The sequence below is a fragment of the Pogona vitticeps genome, chromosome 2, assembly GCF_051106095.1.
Source record: "Pogona vitticeps strain Pit_001003342236 chromosome 2, PviZW2.1, whole genome shotgun sequence".
Classification (NCBI taxonomy): Eukaryota; Metazoa; Chordata; class Lepidosauria; order Squamata; family Agamidae; genus Pogona; species Pogona vitticeps.
This window is the reverse complement of record NC_135784.1, coordinates 137873030-137896893: the sequence shown is the minus strand read 5'-3', so window position 1 is coordinate 137896893 and position 23864 is coordinate 137873030. Positions and strand designations below refer to the sequence as shown.

Sequence of the window (23864 nt, the reverse complement as noted above, 5' to 3'; positions counted from 1 at the left end):
AATCAAACTGGGGAAGCAGAAATAACGGGGGGGGGAGCTTGGGGGGGAGCTTGGCCATCCCTCAATGGCTTCCTCTCTGTTTTGTCATCCCACCTTTTCTTCTTCTGCCTGTCACTGTTCTCTCTTTGTCTTCCCTGTCTGTCTCTGAATGTTAGAACTATAGAGCTGAAAGGTACCTCCCCCCCCCATGGATCATCAAATGCAGCCCCTGTCAAAGAGGCACTGGGCTCAGTCACATGTGCCAAAAGAACCCTAGCTATATTGATTCTTTTCATCCTTTTCTTGAATTGAAACATATTTACCATATACACATGGTATATATACCGCTGGGCGCATTCACTGTCAGTTCAATCGGTACATTTTTTTGCTTTTTATACCAGTTCTGTAGTCTACATGTGCTATGTCTTATAAATTGATTCATTCGCCATCCTGTTTCCGGGGGTCCCCACTGCCCTAAATTTTTCTTTTTTAAAATATGATTCGTAATACATCATTTTTTTTCCTGTCACTTCCAGCTGTTAGTCGATGTGCAACCTGGTGGTATCTGTCACCAGTAACCATTCCTTTCCCTTTTTAATTTCTACTTCCCTATTCCTTTCTCTACATTTTTCTTTTTCTTCCCTCACTTCTACTTCTTTCCTCCTCCCCTTTTCCCTGCCCTCCTTTATTCACTGTCCTCTTTTCCTTATTTCTCTGGATATCACTCCCTCTCTGTTTTTAGCTTTTGTTTTTCATTCCCATTTGAATAGTGTCAGGAGGATGAAGCAGATTTTAAAGGACTTGCTACGTATTTTGAAGAGTAGGGTTAAAAAAAGAGAGAAACAGATGACATTAATGCAATGTCCCCTTCTTTTTCCCTTCAGACAATTCAAACAAGGAAATGTCCCTTTCTCTGCTCAAGATCTCTTTCCCCTTTCTTTCCTTACACCTACAAGGGGTGGGGGTGGGTGGGGGCTACCTTCTTCTGAGCAATGTATTCATGTTATTTTTGTGGTGATGGAGGTGGCTGTTGCTACAAGCGATTTATTGATACCCCTTTTAAGAAATTTTAACAAGCGCAGTGGCCACAGTGCCCAAAACCACAACCCTCTGCAAGGTAACTAAACTGGCAGCAACATTCACACAAGCTGAAACAATAAAGAATGAAATAGCACATGATCGGTACATTTTAGAATCACCCCCTGGCAAGAGGGGAAAAAATTGACTGGCTAAATAAATCAATCTCACCCATGCATCATGTGAACAGAAATTTATAAAATGATTTAAAAAAAAACAGCAGAATCGATATAACTGGGGTTCATTTGGCTTGTGGGTTCAAACCCCCAGTGGGGAATCAAACACCATGACTCCTGAGCAATTCAATTGCCCTTTCATTGGGGGAAGGAAAGTACCTTGAAAGGGGCCAACTACTTAAGGGTTGTCTAAAAAGAGCCAACAGCACATTTAGGCAGAGAAAAAGGCAGTCTTTTTAGGTTGGTGAAATCAGGCATTCAAGGGAGTCCAGTATACAAAGCTTGAAGGCTAACTACCAAAAGGGATTTGTGTTGCGGGACTCACATGCATGCTTTCATGGTGAAGGGTCTTCCTCTGCTCGTCTTGGGTTACCTCTATGGTCTGTTGTCATGTAAACTCTTTCCAATGGGATGTCTGATGCCAGAATTCTTCCCTCTGCAGCTAAGGTCTGCTGGAACTGATAGGAACGAACAGATCTTGGAAATGTAACTGTTTGGATCAAGACTGGGGTATTCTGAGAGTTATAGCCCTAAAAAGTAACTCTCCCAGACTCTGGGGCTAACCTTTGACGTGTTTCCATTTTAGAGGTTGAGCAGAAGATGGATGGGGCATACAGATATCCTGGATATATGTACAGTGTTTGGCATGCAGAATTAAATGAAAGGAAATCTCCTTCCCAGAAAACTCAACTTTTTTCTAGGAGCTTTTGAAATTTCTCCCCTAAGTAGCTACAGAGATAGTAGAGAGAGAAGATGAAGCTATTACTTTAAAGGGATTTTCCTTTGTACTTTGAGGAAGCAACACTTGCCAGATGGACAGCAAAAGGCATGGGGAGGGGGTTGGAACTCACCATGGAACTTGGATTCAGGCAGAAGGAGCTGTGCAATGTTAAAATATGTATTCTTTGTCCTCACAATGTACAACCGGTTGTATCTGCATCAGTTATATGTACAATGATGTAAAACAGAAAGCTTATCTCAGTTGCTCATTGACCTCCTTCACCATCATTCGCTTCTAACTATATTTTTAAAGCTGCCAATCATAGTTAATGCTTTTATCTGCCCTCGATTTCCATAAAAAATCATCACACTTCCCTCCCTCACAAAATCAGAGGGAAAAGAGCTTGTTTTACTCAATGCGAATCCACCTGAATTGGCTGGGGTGATCCTGCTTTTGAAGTTCAAAGAAATTTGGAAATAATTTGCTTTTCTTTAGCTTTCATTTCCAGATATATCTGAAGCAAGGTCAAGTGATGAGTGGAAGGAAACACTGCCATCAAATTGTCACAGGGAAGCTTATTTTGCCTCCCAAGATCCAGCCTGCAGAGAACACCCAAGGTATCTCAGACTTGTTTGTTGCTGCGCATAAGCTGTGCATTTAAAACACAGATATTCATATACTTCATTTTAGTCCCTGTGTGGACGGTGGAGTGCATCACCAGGCTCACTCCACCAAGGCCTGCTCCACAACAGAAGCCCAGTATCAACTCTGGGGCCTGCCTGTCCTGTTGTTTTGCCCTGCAGCCACTGCCTCTTCACTTGCTTTCTCCATCTAGACAAGCAGTGACAAAGAGGGGAAAGAGGGAGACTTGCCTATGCCCTCTCCTTCACAATGGAGGTGCCAACTGAGTCCCTTGGGAGCAGGGAAGGGAACCAGAGATCTTTTGGACACAGTTGTGAACAACAGCAGGAAAGAGGTGGATAAACTCAGACATGGAAGTACATCATTCACGTTTGCTACTACCAAATGTTCTTGATGTATTACTCTGCTGTCTTCCAGAAACATGGTAATGGTAAAGGTAAAGGTTCCCCTTAACAATTTTTGTCCAGTCGTGTTCAACTCTAGGGGGCAGTGCTCATCCCCGTTTCCAAGCCATAGAGCCAGCGTTTTGTCCGAAGTCAATCTTCCGTGGTCACATGGCCAGTGCGACTTAGACACGGAACGCCGTTACCTTCCCACCGAGGTAGTCCCTATTTATCTATTTGCATTTGCATGCTTTCGAACCGCTAGGTTGGTGGAAGCTGGGACAAGTGACGGGCGCTCACTCCGTCACGTGGATTTGATCTTACGACTGCTTGGTCTTCTGACCCTGCAGCACAGGCTTCTGCGGTTTAGCCCACAGCACCACCACGTCCCTTCTCCAGAAACATGAGAGAGTCTCAAAACAACCCTGTGGATGAGTCACACCATCTTTTTGTTTTAATTCTACCATTTCCTTTTCCTACCCCTATGAAAAATAGAAAGAGAAGGCTCACCTGCTTCAAACACTCTAGAGGCAGCAAAATGAAGACAATGGATGGCTCTAGAAGTGACACCCCATTCTTCTGTTGTTGCCAGAACATGTCACACCATTAAGTGAGTAGTGCAAGGGAGAGCAAACTGCAGCCCTCTATATGTTCTTGAATTGTAATTAACATCAGCCTATCCAACATAATTCATGGTGAGGCATGCTGGGAGTTGCAGTCCGGTCAAATCCCAAGGGCTACACTTTGCCCACCTGGGAGATAAGGCTATGCCCACTCATACCAGAACCCCCAGCATTGGGCCATGTGGGTGTGACAGGAGGTCTTTGTTTACTTAAACAAGGAGGCCAGCTTGTGCTTTTCACCTTCTTCATACATTCAAACAAATACTTGAAAGGGGCTTCTGCCTTATGAACTATTATGCCTATTTGTGGACTTCAAAATTTTTTTTGGTAGGGTACCTGGTAGTATTGGGGTGAGAAAGAGAGAGCCACCATGTATTTGTTTGGCTGGTCAGTGCAGCCAGGCTGCTTCAGGGGAAAGCAGAAACCACCAGGAATTGTGAATTCTAATTTTCAGTCTCTGTGGTGGATATTTGCAGCATCCCAGCCAGAAACAGCAAAGGAGGAATGAAAGGTGAGGTTTATTGTTCTCCTGCAGTCACATACAAAATTAATGCAAACAGAGCCACCCAAGCATCAGTAGATCTGTATATTAGAAAACCAGGAATTCTGAAACTGAAATATATTATGGAAATTAAACACATTTGCATATACTTGGTGAATTTGCATATTTGCTTTAAACGTTTCTCTTCCACCTCCAACATTCAGACATAAATCATCACAGGGAGTGAGGTGAAAGAGGACAAAGAACCGCTGGGGCTATTTTATATTTCTGCATCTGTTTCTTGTGCTCATGCCAGCAACAGAAAAATGCCGCTCCAGAACCGCAGGAGATGCAGAAAATGCTAAATAGTCTGTTCTCTCATAGATCTAAAATACAGTAGAGTATTGCATAAGTAGGTGATGAGGCCTGGGCTTATTTTGTATCTCAGGGTTAAGGATTTTATTTCATTTTATTCTTGAGGGCTATTTTCCCTGTTGTGGGAGATACATAGCGGCACTGAGTTGAACCAGAGTCCAAATGGGCAGGACTGCCACTTTTCTCCCTCCTTCCTCTTCTTTCTCTCACCACCTCTTCTTTCTGTCACCACAGTCCCACCCTGCCCTGCTGTGAAAAGGACAGATCATTCTCAGAGATATGAACTGCAGAGGGCTTTCAAAGGACAGGATGGGACAAGGTATGAAGTTAAGCTAAGGATTGCATATAATCCTTCCTTCCTTCCTTCCTTCCTTCCTTCCTGTCTGCCTGTCTGCCTGCCTGCCTGCCTGCCTGCCTGCCTGCCTATCTATCTATCTATCTATCTATCTATCTATCTATCTATCTATCTATCTATCTATCTATCTATCTATCTATCTATCTATCTATCTATCTATCTATCTATCTATCTATCTATCTATCTATCTATCTATCTATCTATCTATCTATCTATCTATCTATCTATCTATCTATCTATCTATCAAATCATCTGATAGGCTGCCTTTCTCCTGATAAGGGGACTCAAGCTGTAGCCTATTTGCCTACAGCTGCTCACTGTTACTTCCAACATTACAGTACAGCTGAAAAAGAACATTAAAAGAATTGTAATGCCAAAATATAATCTAAACAACATTCCTGATGAATTTGAAGTCCATGTAAAGAATAGATTTGCACTACCCAACTCAATTGACCATGAACCAGAAAAACTGTGAAGTGAAAGCAGAGATATTATCAGGGAAGAAAGCAAAAAGACAATTCTTGACATTAGAAAAAGAACGAAAAACCTAGATGGATGATGGAAGAAATACTTAAATTTGCAAAAGACAGATGAGATGTAAAAGCAAAAGTTGATATAAATCAGGTCAGAGTCCTGAAGACATTTTTCAGCAACTGTCATGTAGAGACAAAAGGTACAACAACCACTGCAAAGAAATAAAGGAAGACAATAAAAGGGAGAAACAGCGATCTTTTCCAAAAGCCCCTAGAAATAAAAGGGAAATTCAAGCCTTGGTTAGGAATGGTGACTGGCCACCAGGGAAGCACACTATCCAACCAGGAAAATATAAAGAGAAGGTGGAAACAGTATATCAAACATCTTTCTCCTCAGGCAAGCTTTCCCTGAGTGACTAGCTGCCTCAATGGTTTTTTTAATGGATGGTTCTGTTCTGCCTTTAATGGGTTTTGGAGTTGCTTTTCTATACCATTTTTAGTGTTGTACAGTATTTGTTTGATCATTTTTTGCATTTGTATTATGTATTGTTTTTAGCTTCAAATAATATCTCTTAATGATGTAAACCACCTTAGGTCCTTTTAAAGGAAAAAGGCAGGGTAAAAATATAATCAATCAATCAATCAATCAATCCAAAGGAACTAAAGGATGACAGACACCTTTGAAGAGGAAGTCTATGATGAAGAACCTACAATACTAAAAAGTGAGGTGAAAGCTGCTCTGAAAGCATTAGGAAGAAATAAATCACCAGGGATAAATGTGATACTGAAAGGAACTACCATTAAGACAGAATATGGAGTGACAGAATGATTTCCTATAGACAAAGGTGGCAGACAAGGATGTATTTTATCCCCTTATGTGTTCAATCTGTATGCAAAACATATCATACATATCATATGGAAACTAGACTAGATTCAGAGGAAGGAGAAATGAAAATTGATGAAAGAAACATCAATAATTTATTTTACTGTCAAAAACCAGCAATGATTTGAAACAACTGTTAGGAAAAGTGAAAGAAGAAAGTGCCAAAGCAGGACTGCAGTGCAGCTGAACATTAAGGAGCTGAATGTTAAGATGGCAAAAATCACGACTACAGAAGAACTACACAACAGTGCTGACAATGATGAAATTGAAATAGTGAAAGAATTTATATACCTTGGTTCAATCATCAATCTAAATAGAGACTACAGTCAAGAAATCAGAAGACAGCAATGAAAAATTAGAAAAGATCAGGAAAAAAATTGATTCATTTGAAAAATGGTGCTGAAGGAGAGCTTTGTGGATATCCTGAGCTGCCAGAAAGACAAACAAGTGGTTTCTAAATGAAATCAACCCTGAACTATCTATGGAGGTAAAAATGTTGAAACGGAGGCTATCCTACATTGGGCACATAATGAGAAAACAGAATTCTCTGGAAAGTGCTGGGAAAGGTTGAAGTCAACAAGGAAAGAGAAAGACCAAATATGAGATGGACTGGTTCCCTAAAGAAAACCACAGGCTTGAGTCTGCAATAGCTGAGCAGGACTGTTGAGGACAGGACATCTTGGAGATTGCGCATTGTGGGACCAGCAAGCCCCCCCCCCCAGCTGCAGGAGTGGCTTCTCCATCTCTTGGAGAGCAAGGGCTGGTGGGCTGGGGCACTGGTGAGGGAAAGGCAATGATACTCTCAAGGACACAGGTTTGCTCATGGTGGGACTTGGATTTAAGGAAGAGAGCAAAGTAGGAGAGGAGGATTGTTGGGCAGACACTCTGGCCCAGGAGAGGTCAACAGCTGTATGGGAGAAGTACACCATCATGATCCTGAGACCAGTTGCTGGGTCAAGTTGCTTGTGCTGCCCATATCTGTCAGGACCACGCCAAACCTTGAGAGGCACGGAGACTCAAGAACCAGTGTTGAGCCTGCTGCTGGAAGAGGAAGCAGAAAGAGCAAGTGGCCCCATTGCAGAAACCTGTATCCAGAAGGTCAGCCTTGGGTTCCTCCCAGCCTCACACCTCAATCCACGGGAGATGCCAGGCAAGTCCGGGTACAGTTTGGCCATGCCTTTTGGGAGGATCACCATACCTACAGGGTGGTGGCTGCTGGTGGGGAAAACTCACCTCTAGGGACAACTGACAGCACCCTTCTTGCAGCATCCTACACCTGGCCCACCTGCAAGGTGCCCTGGAACTGATAGAGGAAGTGAGGCTCCACTTCTCCCAATAAAAGACTTAGTCTTCTTACTATCCCAAAGACAGTGGGAGTGAAACTAACTCCCTGGCGCCCTGAGTTATTAATTTCATGTTCTTGGCTGTGTTGCTCCTTTAAAAGTTCTAGGGTTCCGATAAAAAGCCTGTTCTAGCACCTACTCTCCATGTCCTCATGGAAGGGGATGTGGTGGCTGCTCACACTCATTCATAGCACTGCCTTAAGTCAGAAACAGTTTTATAAAACATTAACAACAACAAACCAGATATTCTTAAAATCAAACATAGATGGCTCATAATTCCCCCCCTCTTTTTTTTTTAATATTGCGGTTTTTCAGCCCAGTCTCAGCAACTCACTTGTTGGTTTTGAATGACATGCTATTTAAGAATAAGTGGGAGGGGATTCCATGTCCAGACGAACATGACAGTTTTGCAGGAATTGAGAGAAGCAGGAAACCCATCTGTAGCAAAAGTTCTGGTTTCACATGAGATTGAATTATCAGTTGGGAAAGCATGTGAATCCACCCCCTCCTTGCCACTCCTCCCACCCCCCTCCACTTTTCAGTCACCCTTCTGTTTGTGAACATTAGACAGCATCGTAACTGATGCAATCTATGTCTGTCCCCTTTCACATAACCCTCAGAACTCCTCTTATGTTTAAATGCTTGGGAAACGCAATGCTTCAGTCACACGGGTGGGGGCAGGGAGCCAAACCAAAGCAGCTCTCTCTCTCTCTCTCTCTCTCTGTATTGGCCTAGCAGGCAGCTTTCTTTTCCTGCACAATCACTATAGATCACTAACCATTTTCCATTTCCTCTAAGAGCAAGGAAAGGAAGAAATTTAATGATATTAACCACCTTCCTATGTCTGCATTTATACACATGTGCCTATGTTTACTCCACTCTAGTATGTCTGACAAAGTGGATTCATTCACAGAATCTGAACAAACTTGGTGATATATATAATCTTAGATATAATCTTAGAACTGCACAACTGGACGGGACTCTATGGATCTGGATTTAAAACTTAGTCTTTAAGGGGTCACCCTGATCTCGTATTTTATTTTGATTTGGTTTTGTCTGGCTATTTCGGATAGAAATGCGCTAAGGAGGTTATGTATTTCTGGGGTCCTGTGGACCATGAAATTACAAGGGGTATGTTCAGTCACTACCACTAATATTGACAGCATTTGTTTTGGGGGACAACGGGGGAGGAGTGGAAAGTTGCCCTTTGGGCTGAGTGCATCTGATGAAAGATTCGCAGAACAAATGGAAATTGCCTCAGAGCTTGTGAAAGATACTTATAATTAGACATGGGCACTTTGTATTCATTTCACTGGAGCAGGGAGACTCCCCGTCCTGCTTCCACACCTTAGTGGTGAGTTGTGTGGGGAGGTGAGGAAGGATTGGCCAGGCTCCTGATGGGATTGGCACAATGACAATGATGTCAGAACCAAGTGTCATGTAGAGCCCGGTAAATGGCCCTGATCGTTCTGGGGAGCAGGACTGGAAAATGAATACAAAGCATCCATGTCTATTTATAATGTGTGTTTCTTTTTTAAAACAAATTTGGAGAGAAATCTGAGAATGAACATAGGTGTTCTAAAGATGTATAAAGGGCTCCCCTACCAAAGGGCACATATTGACCTGCAGGTATCTGTGAAGATTCTCAGCCATCCAGGTGAGGTTATCTGGAAGCAGAGTCATGGCAACTGGACTTCTTTCTTGTTAGGCTGAAACGTTTCACTACTCATCCAAGTAGCTTCTTCAGAAAAACCTACTTGGACGAGTAGAAAAACATTTCAAGTTAATCAGAAAGAAATCCAGTTGCCATAATTCAACTTCCAGATTAACCTGCAGGCTTGAACAAACTGAATGTACCATTTTAATATACAGGGAAAACACTGCAAATACAGAGTCCATACCATCTTTGGGTTTATGAACTCCTGTGGTGGGAATAGGCTAGGAAGAAAAAAAGTCTGCTTGAGCCAGTACAGCAATTCTGATTCATCAGCAGCCTGGCCAGTTACAGGAGATTTAGCTGAGAAGCACTCTCTTCTCATATATATAAATATATAAATAACTAAACACACACAAAAAACCCCCAAAATGCTATTCTTTTTTCAACAGCTGTTAAGAGACAGTGCTCTGTTTGAAGGGTTATCCAGTTCACATTCAGTCTGAAGATAAGAACCCCTAAAAAGAGAAAACCAGGGTCTTGAGTTTTATCGCCATTAGTGGTTACCACCCCAGTGGGCAGAGACCCAGATCACCTGCTTACAGTCTTTCCCATTACAGAAAAATGTACTAGCTTCTTTTCTATTTAAATTACGGTAATTATGTCTAAAATTGCATCTATGCATATAAATCAACATGTGCAAACTTTATAAAATTTAATCCTCTGCAGTTTCCCTCTTCCAGCCACATTTGAAGAGCCACCTAAACAGTGGGATCACAGGCCATGCCACCCTACCAAATATTGCAGGCCAGCTTTGATCCAGTTCCTGAAAAATGATCTCTTCTCTGCTTGTTGAGAAGTAGCTATGGATGCTCCCCACCCCCACCCCAAATGCCATGTAGTCCACCAATCACTGGGGACATTGAGCTTGTCACAAGAGAGTGTTAACCATTAGGAAATCAAACCCAACCTCTTAGCGTGTTTTTAGAAAGCAGATCTCTGCAGAAACAACCAAAGTCCTGTGAAAAGGAGTGAGAAGGAGCCCTCTGCCCCAAAGGCACTCTTCAGCTTTGACTCCACCACCTACAGCACAGGGTGCCAAGGACAGTGCTGGTGATACCAAATGCAAGGGCACTCCCGTTTTGGCCTAGCTAGATGGGGCTCCTTTCTAACTGCATTCACAAAATGGAACAAGGATGTCTGATCAAAAATGGAGAACGAAAACACAGCCCAAGTAACCAGGAAAGGTAGGGAATCAGCTTTCAGAGGAATGAACCCACATCCCCTTACACTGTACGTGCCTGTGTTTCTTAATCGCTCCCAGCCCCATACAGCTTGCTTTTAGTACTGTACTAGGAGGTGTGCTGGCTATCCCACAGCCAGCCAGACATTATAATAAATCATAATAATTAACACTTGGGTAATGCTGTGCCCAAAGACCTCAAAGCTCTTCAGAAACATATGTTAGCAATCAAAGGAAACACATGTACTGCAGAGCAGCACAACCCAGACGTAAAGTATGCACTCCCTCCCTTGCTGGATTAGCGCACCTTCGTGCAGCTGTTAGACCGGAAGGGAAACTTTAATGGGACACCATAAAAGGTGTGGTTTCTGACCAGGCACACTGCTGGGGGATACATTTGTGTACCTCAAGCAATGTCTACCACCTATATGCTTTGTATCCTGAAAAGGTTGTTCACTCTTAATCACTGTGGTGGGGGAACAGCGTTCTTCCCCCTAAGCACACATAGTGTTCTGCTCTCTAGAAGCAGAAGTCTCCTTTCAAACAAGTCTCTGCAGGCCCTGTTTTAAAAGCATAAGTGCGTCACTTGCTGGTGGTGTTTTCCAGTGGGCTGAAGGGCTAGCAAGACCCATCCCTGCCCTCAGTTATACAGACGGGGCTAGGTCAAAAGCAAGTGACACTGAAGCAGGACAACCCTCCCTGCTCTCCCCATCACTATCACCATGGCCACACATCTCTATAGGGCTTTCCACACTGTTTCAAAGCTAAACTGAACTCTTGTCCTAGTTTCCCTAAAGTATTCCCCTCATCTTGCACCGTTTGCCCCTGTAGCTTGTCACCATCCTCTGGAAGACCATGGAAGTAATGTGAGGTGCCAACATATCACTTCCAGGGCACGCCAGCTGCAGCCAGTGGCAAGCTGCTGGGAATGTCTTTTAAAGCCTTGTAAAAGCTGGCAAGGATTCTTCGTAAACGGTTCTAAAAAGCAGAAAAGACAAAAGAAGACACTCAGCCTATTGAGTGTCCGGACAGTCAGTCAGGCATTAAAATAAATCCTAATAATTAATACTTGAGTATTGCTGCTTGAGTCAAGGAAGTGGCGAACCCAGATGAATCTTCACAAAATTCACACAGGGACAGACAGGCGCGCACGCACACACACACACACACACACACACACACACACACACACACACACACACACACACACACACACACAAAACACTTGGGGGTGGGTGGGGTTCCTTTGGCTCACACCCACACTTCAGTCACATTTTGGAAACCTCCAGTTTAGCCTTGGCATATTATAAAGGGACGCAGAGTCCCTTTATACTCAGCTCAAACAACTCTACTGGAGCATATGCAGCTAGGAACATGGATTCAGAGATGCCCACCTACCATTCCTGAAATGGCTGCAAATCATTTACATTTGGGCAGCCGGCCCTCAAACACTTTTCCTCTGCAGACCATCTGAAAATGGCTCAGCAAATGATCTTATATCTGTTTTAATGCTCTACAATCTGAGCACATCTACAGAAATATATTTTAATAACTTTTTTCCCCTTCTAGTCATCAAAGCCTACACCGTATAAACAAAATCATGGGCTTCAGGCCAGGATATTCAGAAAAACCCCTTTAACAGGTACATTATGAGGAAATGTGGAAATTGAAGGTAAAAATGACATACACTAGGCTGGGTGCAGACTACCTCTGGAAAGGCTACAGATGCACCCACTCCCCCCCCACCCCCCAAATTATTTCTTTCTCAAAAGGTGGGGTATTTAAAAGACTCCTTGTGCCCACTAATAGCAGTAAAAATAAAAATAGGGTGGGGTACCACAAATGCTGGGGTCCCGAAACATGGCAAAATTGACCCCTCACAACCCTCGAGGGCAGAATCTGACTTTTTGAGCAAAAATATTTTTACTTCATGAAAAAAAATTAATGTGAGGGGATGGGAGTGGTGTGTGTGTGTGCGTGAGAGAGGGAGAGAGAGAGAGAGGGAGAGGGGGGGGGCACCTTTGAGCCCCTGATCTGGACCTTGCTCCACCCTTGCCTTAGGCTTCATAGTCCTGAAAGCTGAAACAACTCAGGAAGGGATAGAGGCTGTCGCAGTTATTGCCTGAACCGTCAAACTCATGCCAAGTGACACTGGCAGCTAGTACAAAGAGTATTCCTAAACTTTCCCTATCCTTGCACATGCAAAAAGCTTCCTCTGCCCTCATTTCCTCTCCGTTCCTGGTTTTCTTTGTTTGTTTCTTTCACAGCCTCCTCTAATAGTTCCTAGTAAAAGTAGTCTATATTTCCCTTGGTCACTTTCTCTATTTATTAGATCATCCTTCTTTATATGACTCTTCCTTCAGAGACGGAAGGTTTAAGTCAACCAAGGGCTCCAATTTGCCTGCAGGGTAAGCGGACAGAAAGAGCTGCATTCTTCCAGCCTCATTTCATAACTGCCGAGTCCAACACAGAAAAAGTCATTTTTATTGAGAAGCAAAACCAAACAAAACTCTTCTCTCCTCTTCCAGCCCACCACCTCCTCCCACAGGATGCAATGAAGCTTTGAAGGGATCTCAGTGCGGAAAACAGTTTATCAATCAACTCCAGATGGAGGTTCTCTCCAGCTATTGGAGGGGCGGGAAGAAATGATGGGGGTAGCCAGTCTGGCGCAAGACTGGCTGGTTATGGGAATCCCGTTTAGATGCTGGCAGGAGAACAGACAGGAAAGGCAATGATCTAAACAGCAGAATGGAGTTCCCTCTGCTCTCTCCCGCCTCCATCAGCACACATTGATGCCAGAATACAGCGAGAGCACAAAGAGACACCTGCAGCAGAACTGAGACCAAGGCAAATACAAATTCGACACTTTCCCACTAAAGTTCTGGATGAAATAAAACTTGCATATCCAAATACCTGAGTCCAAATTCCACAATTCCAATTGCAGAATATGGGTATTTTGGTTGCGGAATTGTTTCCTACATATATTCAACCCGATGCAGTTGCACACTGGCAAACATTTCCCACTTGATAGCTTATTTCTTCAGTGTGCTGTTTGGCCTCATTATGGAAAATGCTGAGACCGATTAGTGGCTTGAATAACAAAAGAGCACAGAAGTGCGCCAGTCCACCCTTTGCATGCACTTGCCTGGGAGTAAGCTTCAGAGTGAATTCAGACCGACTTTAAGGTAGGCATATTGCAAAATGTTATCAGACGCAGTCAAACATGCACCTTTAAACATCCAAATGAAACACTTGGGGACAGCAGCCAAGTTGTGGCAAAATAGATTTATCACTTCAGAACCGCATGCAGGGGACATGAGGCATTACTGATGTAACTCACCCTAGGAGGCAATCGCTGTTCCCTGCTACAAAGCCTACTGCAAACAATAATAAATGCCGGAGAATTCCAGAGGGCTTCTAGGTGGCAGCTACTGCCAGAACAGAAAATGGAGTAGGAAATCTTAGAAGAGGTATCAGCAAAAGCTTGGGGCAGTCTCTCTCTCTCTCTCTCTCTCTCTCTGGTAATCCTTGTGCCCAAAAACGTGCCAATCCCAATCCTGGAGTAGTACTGTCATATGTAAGGATAAGCACAGTTCCCATCTAGACTGCAAGGGTCAGGCTGGACACCCAACCAGAAAGGAGAAGCCATGCACCAATAGCTGGGCTTATTAGACTTTTTTTTTTACCCTATCCATGATTGTCCAGAGACAGGGGAAGAATCCTTAGCCAAGTGCTCTAGTTAATTAAACCCAGGCAGTATGTTGGCCACCCACAAATGTGTTCATCTGCAGGCCCCGGCCACCCACTCGTAACGCTTTCCACCCAAAGAAATTCCAGCTCAGTCTGGATCCACCACCCCAACAGTTGCTCAGATCTGCAAGGCAGTCGCTCTGGTACTGTATATCTCCTTATCATGTTTCTCCCCACCAATTTCTCGGCTGCAATGTTTGTTCCCTCCCCTTCTCATCCCTCCTCATGTGCCAGCATGCAAAGTCATGACCATACGGACCCGTATGCAATAGATCTATTACATCAGAATGGTGGTGGTGGTGGTGGTGGTGGAGACAATAAAAACACGGGGAACATATAATCATAATTGAAAAACTCTTCTCTGACTCTAAATGGTTAACTAGCAACTGCCTCAAATAAAGAGAGGGAGGACAAAGTGCATCACGGTCCCCATTCAAATGGCCAAATATCCATAGGACCAGGCCATATATAGGCCCATCTCAAGTCTCATTGGACAGGGTACCATTTCATACATCTCGTGAGATATACAACTATAAGTATTGCTATGGCTGAGCAGCCCCGTTGATCATGAAACCTTGCATCGTTCCTGAGGTGCTATATTACGTACAGGTCTGCAGCTTTCCTACTACAACCTCTACATGTGGGTGATTGCGGGCATTTGTCTAGAAATTCTCTTGAATAGCACTCACACCACTTCTTAAAGGACTTTGAACTCCCACAGCTTCCACACTTTGTGTGTGTGCGTGTGGTGCTAAAAAAGAAGCTATTTCAAATGTTTTCCTTTAGACAGCATTTGGGACTTAGGGATTCTAAATTAGTAAAGAACATGAAGCCAAATTATTCAAGATTGAACAACTCCACAAAGTTGGAAAATAGTTGTGCAGCCTTACCCTCCACCTCAACTTCCTTTTTTAAATACTGGGCTTTAATTCAGACTATAGTTCCAAAACAAAACAAAGCAAAACAAAAACACCACACAACCTTTATAGTCCAAACACTGAGTAGAATAAATATGTATTCTCTCCCTGTTGGCAGTGGAGGTCAGGACTGATGGGAGTTGTAGTCCAACATCACCAGAAGAGCCAGATGTTTGTCACCTGTTCTAGAGTGCCCAACTTCTCTGAGAGTTTCCACATCACTGATGCAAAGAAGAAGGGAGGTTGCAGGGGGAAACATTTTAAATGTGTCTTTAAAAATAACCACAAAGCTCATGAACACACATGATTTTCAGCCTAGCTGGTACTGTATACAGTGGGGTCTTGACTTGAGAACTTAATCCATATTGGAAGGCGGTTCTCAAGTCAAAAAGTCTGTAGGTCAAGTCTCCATTGACCTACAGTGCATTGAAAACCGATTAATCCCGTAACAGGTCGTTTTTGTTCCATTTTGGGTTTTTTCTGGTCCGTAAGTCAAATCTCAGTCTGCAAGTCAAACCTAAATTTTGCGGCCAGAGAAGTCTGTAACTCAAAAAGTCTGTAAGTCAAGCCATCTGTAAGTCAAGGATCCACTGTAAATACAGGAAGAAAAACTGGTTGACTTCTCAAACCAGTGATTATGGGTCCAGTTCAGCTAGTACAACCTATAAACAAACAAACAAACAAACCAAGCAAGACCTCTGTGGTCTATTTGGTTCAGCCCAGTTGGTAGAGAAATCTTGTGAAGGGGCTGCATTTCTAAATTCCACTTTGGAAAGAGAAATGGAGAGCTGGAAATGCAGGAGCTGCTGTTCCTCGGAGAACAACATATTCTCTAATCTCCCTAGTTTAGATAATTGAATATCAATAGGTTTGTGGAGGAAAGGGTGGGCCCACATCTACTGACATTATGTATTGGTGTCTGAATTTGCATTTTATTTTAGAGCCCTGAAGACTGTGTACTCAGAGTTGTTTTGCTGTGGATCCTTCCACCTGGGATCATAAAGATATTTGGGACTTGATTCTTGACCTGTTTGGCTTTAGAGGCATTCACACTACTTCTTCCCACCACCCCACCCAGAAGCAACTCCTGCTCTGTCACAGTGTTGATGAACTGAATTCAGGTATGTTTATTTTGTGGTGTCCAATTTGGGTTGTGCATCTATTACTGTTGTTTGTTATTGGGGGGGGGGGGAAGCATTCATAAACTCATTGTGCTTGCAATGGTCATATAAGGAAAATCGCTCCATAGAAACCGGGGAGTGGTACACAAGCAAGCAAGGAAAGAAGCAAAGGAAAACGGAGGATACCCAGGGAGAGATCTCACCCACAAGAGAGTGCCAAAATATATTCCACAGTGCTCTATGACAAGTGACAGTGCACTGAAGCCAGAAAAATGAGGTGGGCTGGGGCGGAAGGAAACATGTTTTGTGCAGAGGCAGCCTTGGGAAGAAGATGGTCAGTAAGGAAGAAGTATAAGGAACTTGGGCAGAAATGTTCCAAAAAACAAAGAGGCACCTGGTGTGTTCATTAGCCTGTACTGACACTAGACATTTTCACACTTGAAGCGACATGTCAGTACTTGCCTGGCCACCTGGGACTGGGTGGACTGCAGGAGATTTTCATTCGTATTTCCTCTCTTTTTTAGATATACAGTATATATAATGGATGGTTTGTACCTTACTCCTTCGCGTGTGTTTTTTGGTGTTGCTTTTGCTTACCATTTTTTAGTATAGCATTTCTTTGATCCCTTTTTCGTATTCGCATACTTACTGTTTTTAGCTTTGTCTTTTAATTATGTAAGCCACCTTGGGTCTTTTTTAAGGAAAAAGGCGAGGTAAAATTTTTTACATAAATAAATAAATTACACTCACTCTCTCATACACACACACACACACACACACACACACACAGAGAGAGAGAGAGAGAGAGAGAAATTGGGAACCTTACAATTCTTTGTGGATGTTCTGTCTAAAGAGAATATTTCCTTTCGATTTGAGGGAAAGCTGACTCTCTGCGTGACAACCTTTGTCCATTCATATGTTCTACAGTTTAACCTTTTGCATCTCAGTTTTGGGATTTGGGCTCAACCTCATTGGACTGCTTGTTCCCTGGAAATGCAGTGCCCCCACTCCCTTTTACTTTAGCAGGGAAGGAGAGTTGCTCTTTTGTTAACTCAAACTATGGAGTTCTACTCTGAAGATGCAGATCCTGTAGCTTGTGTCCCTGGACCCAATTTCTAACCCCAAAGATCCTTCCATTAGGAGGATGTCTCAGACTTTGTCCTCATATGTGAAAAGAGAACATGGTGAATGCCTTCCATAAATTTCCACGGGTCCTCACTAGTAAGCATTTGATGCTCACTAGTTTTAGAGCTGGCTGGGCAGCTCAGTGAGTAAGGTAACTAGCTGCAAAGCCAGAGGTTGGGAGTTCAGTTCCCCATTGTGGTTCCAGAGAGAAGAGCTAGCCTTTGTGACTTTGGGCAAGCTGCACAAAGTCACAAGAGTAGCCCCAGAAGAAGGGAATGACAAACTACTTCTGAATATTTTCTATCTAGAAACCCCTGGAAAGGTTTGCCATAAGTCAGAATTGACTTGACATCACATGGTTGTTATTAACAACATTGCAATTTGGGATAAAGGCAGAAGAAGATACTGCTTGCTGGGATGTAACATTTTCTAACAGGAATACTCCGTTTCCAACACCCCCATCACAACTATAAATGGATGACCCTGTCTGGACTTTGTCCTTGATAATCCATGATACTTAGCACTTACTCCAAAAGTATTTTGAAATGCCTATTGTCAGAGAGAAAGGCTGCCATCTGTGGGAGCCACAAGGACTATCTTTGTGTCTGTCGTATCTTTCTGGAAGACTGAAGCCAAAGGTGCCCATTTCTATGGGAAAAAAAAAAGATTTTGAGGAGTAAATCACAGCCCAGTCTTTGGAATTTACCACTCTCCCGTCTCTAAACTTCTTCCTTTGTTCATCCTAAATCCCTCTTCATTCATCATCTGTTTCACTATTTCAACTCACATAGACAAACCTGGGTCTTTTCCATGGTTCACAAACCCATGATTACATCAAAACAAACATTACATCAAAACACAACATTCATACAAGAACACATACCAAAGTCCAGAATGCCAAGTTAATCTCAGAGAATATATATGGCTATAACACGGTGTTACATAATATTGTGGTGCTTTGCTTCAACAGAATGTTTAGATTAAACTTTAAGACAACAAGCCTGATTGATCATTCATGTTTATGGTCCACTAGGGGATGTTTGTGATGACTGTTGTTTGGCATCATCTGTAGAAGAATTCCAAAATCTGCTTTTCTAACAAAAAGACAGAAAAGCAACCAAGGAGTCTAAGAAACAAAACAAGAACTTAAGTGTCTTGCATGTGCAAATTCTACTGACATCTGGACATTTGAATTTTGAATGCCCCATTCTTCTCAAAAGGATAAAGCAGGAATGAGATCAACTTGCATTCTCCTACTCAGGGCAAATTCACAGTGCACTATCAGAAAGCTGTACTAACAGAAAAAGGAGTGTGCAAATATTTTTTTTAAGTTTCTGTGAAAGGTTCAGCATGTACATGGGATGCAAGTAGAGGGACAAAATGTGAAATAGACCTTAGAACTCTATGGAGATTCAGAAGGGCACGTATGGAGATTCCAAGGTCTTCACTGAGTTCTCTACTACTGTAATGACCACCCTCTGTCCTTGCTGCAGATGGAGGATTAACCCAAGCCACGACTATAGACTGCTGAGTTCCATTGGTTACAGGGATAAACAGGCCCTCATGCCAGAGAGGATAGTTCCAGCACCTGGCCCTCCATATATGGCTGCCCTATCCAATACAAGCCAGTGGTAGAAGACAAGGAGAGGTATGGTCCAATAGCAGCAGGAGGATCGCATGTACAGTATATATGTCTACTATTTAGAATTTCTATTAGTGTTACAACATTTCAGCCAAAATGTCCAGAGATCACTTCTGGCCTAACATAGGCCAGGAGTAGTCGGTACGACTAGACGGGTGGGCTATAAATGTAACAAACAAGCAAACACACACACACACATGCATGCACGCGCACACACATGCACGCACGCACGCACGCACATACATACATACATACATACATACATACATACATACATACATACATACATACATACATACATACATACATACATACATACATACATACATACATACATAGCTCCCTATCTATTCTGTTCCACTATGGACTACCCACCCATTCACTCACCAGGGATCCCTTCTCCTGAGGTAGGATGGGGGATTTCCAGGTCTCAGAGGTTTGGAGCAGATAGAACAAACACAGTAAACTCTGCAGTGATTCTGCCTGCTCCAAAGTCAAGCATGATGTGGGGAGGAGGGGAGTTCTTCCTTTCCTACAAGTTCTATACCCTAAGCACAGGAATTGGCTAAGGGGAGCAGAAAGCAGCAAATTTTGTGGATCTCTAGTTTCAGAAGCCCTGAATATACCCATTACCCCTGTTTTATGATAGCAGCCTCTATCGCTTATGAGTCAGCAAACCAGTCTCACAACTTAGCATTATATGAGTAACTGGCTGAAATCCAATGTTGTATCACAACCAGGCATACCCTGGAACCTACAGAACAGTTAACTCACCAAATCCCCACTGAATCAACGGCCCTATTCTAGTTACAACTTACTACTAATTTTTAGCCACTGTATCATCACACATTTAAATAAAGCAGAGGGAAGACCTGTGTTCATTTTAATGGACACCCCTGATCCATAGGGGCCTTCCATACATACAATTTCTAAACCTAGTGTTCACTATAGACATTTTTTTATATTCTATGATATCTTATGACATTTGAACAACTTGGATTCCCTTTTCGTCTTGCATCCCTAAGCTGAACCAGCTGCCAACTATTTAGATTCCCAAATGTCCATGACTATTCGGCATCTAGTAGAGTTGATGGCAGCAGCCACCCATTACTATAGAGCTGGAAAAATGCTTGAAAGAACATGATCTCTTAATGTTTTATGTTCTTTAATACATTGAACTCAATCATCTTCACAGTTTCAATCATTTTCTTGCATGTATCTTTAAGAACGTTTTTTTTTTTTTTGCTTTTATTTTGTGGGCAGGGTTAAAAATAGAGAAATGGGGGGCACCCCAAAACTAGTTCATGAAAGCCGTGATTGAAATGCTTGACCAGCAAGGAATTGCAACTCTACTGTATGATCTTCAAGCTCAGTTGAAAAACAGACAGGTTTAAGAGCCCTCGAGAGCTTGCAGTCAACTACGTATTTGGAAAAGAATCTATGCGCTGAAGGAGCGTTCATGAATAGAAAATTATTATTTAGTGAATAAATTCACAAAGATTTGAGCAAGCAGTAAGATGCTTGTGGACAATTGGTGAAGAGAGAAACAGGTGACATTTGTCAAGTTAATAAATCAGCCAGATAAATTATTCTTTTATGAATTATTCACCCAGCTCAACAGTTGCAAGAAAGAGAGAAAGCAGGCAGTAAAGTGCACCGAGAAAGCTCACACCAGGCATTTCGAATGGGCCTGGCTGGCAGGAGAAGGCTCAGGAATCAATCGAGCATTTGATTCAGGCAGTTCCATGAGGAACTCCACTCGCCAAAATAATTATGGGTTCCGTCAGCTTTAATAGAGAAGACAAAGTGACTCGTGGGGGGATGGTGGCTGGAAATTTATTCAGTTCAGTTCCCTCATAGCTCTCTATGAGCTACTGGGAAACCCCTTTGACATGGTCACTGCCAAGTGTGTGCAAATGTTTCTGAGGGTGGCAGTGGAGGTTCCTAAGTCTGATTGCACAGAAGCAGTGAATCCATTCCAGGTTTTAGTCTGAACTTGACAGGCACAATCTAAGATGCTGATCCCTATTTTGGAAACAGGTTCAGCACCTTGGATAGCTTCTTCAAAATCCAGATAAACTGCAGATAACCCTAAATTTACAATTGTCAACGACGGGCAGAATTGCTACAATCAAAATGAATATTCTACTAAAATTCATATTCCTTTTCCAAACAATTCTGATTGTTTCAAAACAAACAATATTCAAGAAGCATGAAAAATGTATTTCCAAATTCATTTGGAAGGTAAGAAAACAACCCAGAATTAAAATCAAGCACTTACAAGACCTAAAAATAAGAGGAGGAATGGGGCTCCCGAATTGGCTTCTCTGCTATAGGGCATCTGCATTGGTATGGATTAAGGAGTGGATAACATTGGAAAATACGAGGCTCTTGAAATTGGAAGGATATGATTTGAAATCGGGCTGGCATGCATTCTTATAGTATAACAGGACTGAGGATTTTAAACAATCTAACAACCATATATTAAGGAAGGCACTGCTGTCAATGTGGAATAAAGTGAAAACCCAAATGTATATCAAAATACCACACTGGGTGATGCCAATTGAAGCATTTGCTCTTCCATATCTGAGAGAAAACAGGAAAATAGTAAGATAGGTTTTAATCAAAACTCAACAAGAGTTAGTAGATCAAGGCATCGAAATGGGTTGGAGGACACAATCACAATTATTATCAAGGTTTGCTAAAAATAATCAACAGGGCTTTTACTTAGAAAAATATCCCCTTGACAGAATTATTCTAGAATCAGAGGGAAAATGTATTACATTATTATATCATTTTCTGTTAGATTTTGAAACACAAGTGTTTTGTCCTACAGAATGTAGGACATAATATTGAACTGGATAAATGGGAACAAATGTAGAAAACAAATATAAAATTAACTAAATCTGTTGTATGTAAAGAGAATATATACAAAATGTTCTACAGATCGTACATGACCCCCACTGGCTAAAATAAGCACCCAGATTTCAAATATATGTTGGAAATGTAAACAGAAAGAAGGAACATTTAATCACATGTGGTAGATGTGCAAAGATACTGGAATAAAGTGTATCAGGTGCTACAAAAGATATTAGAAACTTCAATACCGATTGTACCAGAACTATTCCTATTAAATATCTTGCCAGATATATTAGACTTTGAAAAATCATATTTAACTATTCTTATTATAACAGCAGCAAGAATAGTTTTTGTGAAATACTGGAAAGAACCTAGAACACTGTAAATAGATGACGTGATAGATAAAAACCTTTAAACCACAGAAATGGACATACTGTCAGATTGGTTAGATGCAAAAAAGAAAAAAGAATGTATAGAATTACTGTGAAAAATATTGATTTGTAATGTATCTGTTCAAATACACCCCCTCCAAGGGTACCCTTATTCCAACTGCCCCTTACCTTACCCTACTTTTATAAGGAAATAATAATAATAATAATAATAATCCAGAAAAACTGCAGAGTGGATTCACCATCCCCTTGAATTAGAATCAGCAGCCTCCACTGATAGGTGTATCCCTCTGCTTGTAGATGGACAGGTGAAGAAATGTCAACAAGAACTGTGCCAGGCAGGGGAGGGGCGGTGAACCATGTGTGTACTGTCATGGCCATAAAGTCAAGCTCCAGCTTTGCAAGTTCAAATCCCCTGAGGAGCCATGTAACTCATTGGGGTGGCCTTCGTCCAGTCACAATCTCTCAGCCCAACTTATCTGTTAGTAGTGTTGGGAGCATAAAGTGCAGACAATAAGGAAAGACAGGATATACATGAAATAAATAAACAATAAATAAACCCTTCCAATCACTGATTGGACCTCAGCCAAACTCAAGAGACCATGAATAAGCTCTGGGGAAAAGGGGGGATGTTGGCAGGGAGAGAAGCTGCAGGTAGAGGCAAGAACCGCTCCCCTGTGCTTTCTGTCTCCTTCTCTTCCCACTTAAAGATTGCATCCATTATACTGTTACCTGATGGCTACTGACATTGCAAGACACAGAGGAATTCATAAAGAGGCATTAGACACACATCCATTAGGCTGCACCACAGTTTCATGAGATTGAGTTTCTCTTTTGTGGTCTAAGTTTTTCAAACATGTGGAGACTTTTTCTAACCATGCATGTTGCCCATTTTGTCCCCTCGTGCTGTGTTCATATCAAAATGGACTGAAAACACTTTATATTGCAGCTACTTCTCCCTCCACTGTCGACAATGGCTTCTGCAAATAAATTGGCTGCATGCAGCCATGCAAATCCGCCATCCCCATACGAGGAAGTGGCCTGGTGTGGTAAGGGCCTAAGAAGAACCCTGCTGGATCACACTGAGGGGCAGCATTGCTCAAATAAATAAATAAATAAATAAATGCCAGCAGGGTAATTAACTAGAGCTCGGTTGAAGAGCTGCAGCTGGGAACATCAAGCGCAAAAGACAATTATTTTTCCTTTGTAGAAAAGAAAGGCCAGCAGCTTTCATATGACACATGGAAGGGCCTCTGGGTTTTACGCATGTCTTTGTTTTCCCCATCTTGTCATGGGCAATCTCCTCCCTCTCTTCACAGGCTGCGCCGCGTCTCCACTCCCGCCCCTACATCTACATTTCACAGGATTGTGCTGTTTGTAAGATCAGAGGCAAACACCTCGTACCCACTCAGACACTTGATTTCACTATTACAAAATCAATGGGTTCTAGATAGAATGTGCCGAACTTGATGTCAGCAAGGCTGGAAGGAGTAAAAATTAGGGAGGGCCAGCACATAGCAAACACAGCAGTTGCAAATTACCGAGGTATATATGTATCTCTCTCACTTTGTCTAAAAAACAAGGAAATGTCTCCCTTGTTAGCCCCAGCAGACATAATGTATTCTAGGCTAGGGCTTAGAAAAAAAATTTTTT

At 42.4% G+C, this 23864-nt stretch overlaps 1 long non-coding RNA gene across 1 annotated transcript; it reads left to right on the top strand.

Moving 5' to 3' along the window:
- Window positions 1-3471: 3471 nt before the first annotated feature.
- Window positions 3472-13060, top strand: LOC110091358 (uncharacterized). The gene is made up of 3 exons (XR_012083828.2): window positions 3472-3588; window positions 4692-4776; window positions 12937-13060. It is a non-coding gene; the product is annotated as an uncharacterized LOC110091358 (long non-coding RNA).
- The last annotated feature ends 10804 nt before the right edge of the window (window positions 13061-23864 follow it).